The sequence below is a fragment of the Bactrocera dorsalis genome, chromosome 1, assembly GCF_023373825.1.
Source record: "Bactrocera dorsalis isolate Fly_Bdor chromosome 1, ASM2337382v1, whole genome shotgun sequence".
NCBI lineage: Eukaryota > Metazoa > Arthropoda > Insecta > Diptera > Tephritidae > Bactrocera > Bactrocera dorsalis.
Window position 1 is genome coordinate 63,734,752 of NC_064303.1, and position 3,100 is coordinate 63,737,851.

At 33.1% G+C, this 3,100-nt stretch overlaps 1 pseudogene; it reads right to left on the reverse strand.

The window, feature by feature from the left end:
• Window positions 1-2,643: 2,643 nt before the first annotated feature.
• Window positions 2,644-2,790, reverse strand: LOC125775989 (small nucleolar RNA U3; annotated as a pseudogene).
• Window positions 2,791-3,100: the final 310 nt, after the last annotated feature.

Below are 3,100 nucleotides of genomic sequence, written 5' to 3' on the forward strand. Positions count from 1 at the left end.
TAAAGTTTCACTAGCACTACTTCTTCAGTGGTAGTTAAACAGCAAAAGCCACTATCACTGAAAATTTAGTGACAGTGAAAAACAAATTACACTACCACTAAACCTTTAGTGATAGTGAAAAATAATTGCACTATCACTAAATATTTAGTGATAGTGAAAAACATATTGCACTACCACTAAATATTTAGTGATAGTGAAAAACAAATTGCACTACCACTAAACATTTAGTGACAGTGAAAACCTTTAGTGATAATAAACATTTTTCAGTAACATAACACTGTTTCTTGAAGAATAAAAATAAGATTATGTATGTATATGTATAAGCTTAAGCAGTATGAGGCAATGTATTTAAAACCGAGTATATATTTGCTCTTTTCAGATATTAGCATTGATTTTCATGATACAATTTTTACCAAAGGTTTTTTGAAAGTTTGATGATGATTTTTTTTTTCATATAACGTAAACATTTAGAACAATTTTCATTGTTTTGTAATTATTTAACTTGTCGTAGGTGTTGTGATATTTCTACTGGACAAAAAAGCAAACATGCATTCCTTTTTGCTCCCCAGTGTACATTTGAACATTCATACAAACATATGTATCACATTTCTACTGAGCTTCAGTGCAATTTCAAATCAAGTAGTCTGCACTTGACACCAAGATATCATGTTTTATTTCGTTGGACCGGCTTAATGACAACGTTTAATTATACCGCCTATATACCAAGAAACATGTTTATCAACAAACTAGTTGATAATTAATATCGGCCATAAAATATAAATTCAAATGTGTTTAGTTAAAGCTCAGTGCATTTTTTTCACTATCACTAAATTTTCAGTGATAGTGGATTTTGCTGTTTAACTACCACTGAATAGACAGTGGTAGTGCAAAAATGCCCAACCCTGGTGTTAACCAACATAAATTAGAGATTATCAGATTTCTGTCTGTAAAGAATATTGCTGCAATGCTTACATCAGAAACTCATTTAACAAATAAAAATAATTTCAATATTCCGTAATATTTCGGTGGCACGGCAGTGTTGATTAGAAATCGTTTAAACCTCTATGCCCTAGAATCGCATGCTACTCCACAGTTACAAGCTACAACAATTTCACTCAAAAATCGGGATTGTGACTTAAACCTTACTGCTATATACTGTCCACCTCGTTTTAAAATTACAGAAATCGAATTTAAAGACTTTTTTGGAACACTAGGTCAAAAATTTCTAGCAGGTGGAGATTACAACGCAAAACAAACGTATTGGGGCTCACGTCTTATTACTCCGATTTGGATGTATGGCATTCTACTGTGGGGTACGACCTGTGCCACTAATATAGACATAATACAAAGGTTCCAATCAAAAATGCTTAGATCAATCACGTGTTCACCATGGTACATGCGTAATGAAAATATCCATAAAGACCTTGGTATTTCTATGGTAAGGAAAGAAGTAGAAGACAGCAGAATTAAATATATATCTAAACTCCGTGATCACCCAAACCCTTTGGCTAATGCTTTGGTACATTCCTGCAATCAAACACGCCTTAAAAGAAGAGATATGCCCGCGTACTGAGGAGCAATGTATCACCAAAACAGCTAATCACTAATAGGAGTCCCTACGCGCGGACGAAGTTATACTTCTTAGTGATATTCAGAAATGCATATCATTTTGTATGAAAGAAAACTAGAAAACTTAAATTCACATTTTATAAATTTATTATGCACATAAAATGAAGAATAAAGCAAAGTCTAAATGAATGAATTTTGACTCAGAAAGTAGTTCCGTCTCTTCGTTGCGGAAGAGAATATGCAGCGTAATCATCTCTATTTTGTTCATCGCCAATTTGGCTGCCGGATTGACTTGTGAAGATCAATTTTTTGTTGGTGACATATTCATATGTGTACGCATATGTATGTTTGTATGCTTGTGATTTATTTGTTCGGCAATGTATGCAAATATATGTACATATAAGTATATATGAATGTATGAACATGCAAGTCAATGCGCGCACATGCGTATACATACACTCATATGAGCATGTGCAGATACACAAGATAGGATAGAAGATGTATGCCTTTTAACATCGTATACTATACAAATAAATATTTTTCTTACTAATAGAAATTAAAATAAAGAAAAATATTAATTTGTATAGTATACGATGTTAAAAGCAAAAAATTAAAAATTTATTCTGTCCAGATTCGAACCTGGGACCTGTCTTGACCTTCCAAGCGCTTACCACCAACGCCACCATTGACAATTAGGTTGCGCTGACTTAAGTATGATTTGGTTATGAATGCAAGAAACATACGATGGTTCTAATAATTTTGTTTAAGAATAGAAATATACATACTTTGTAGAACATTTGCTTTCGCAATAAATTTATCACAGCAGTATACATATGCATAATATACATATGCATAATATGTACATATTTACATATACATAACATTGCTGTGATGCCCTGAGAAGTATAGTCTTAATAAATTTATTTTTAATTGTTTGCTTACTAATAGAAAATAAATTTATCACAGCAATATACATAATATTGCTGTGATAAGTTTAATTTTAAGAAAAAAACATTTATTAGTATAGATTTTCAAAAGCACAGAAATGATTCTGTGAATTTATTCATTAAAATCGCCACTCAGAAGTCGTTTTATCCCTTGTAAGCGAGCGATTTTCTTAAATCTCACGCTCCCAGATAAAACCATATACCTCGTCCTCGTGGGTCAATTTCAAAAACTGTTTTCTGTGTGATTCTGAAAGGCCAACGCAGAGTATTTCAATTAAAAGTCACACAAAATAGTTGAGAATTCGCGGAAAGGCAAACGAAAGAAAAAGAACTATAACTTCAATAATGCACAAGCATACAAACATACATATGCGCACACATGTGAATATGTCACCAACCAAAAATTGAAACATTGTTCTACAAAAACAACAACAGCATAAGCATGCCAACATTGTGTTGTGTTGTTGTGTCGGCCGAGCTGTGCCGAATGAAACGAACAAACGATCGCTGATTGTCACCGCTTCGCTTGCTGCTCGCACATCTTCGCAGACAAGGTTGCGTTACATTCATATGGATGGAGCGAG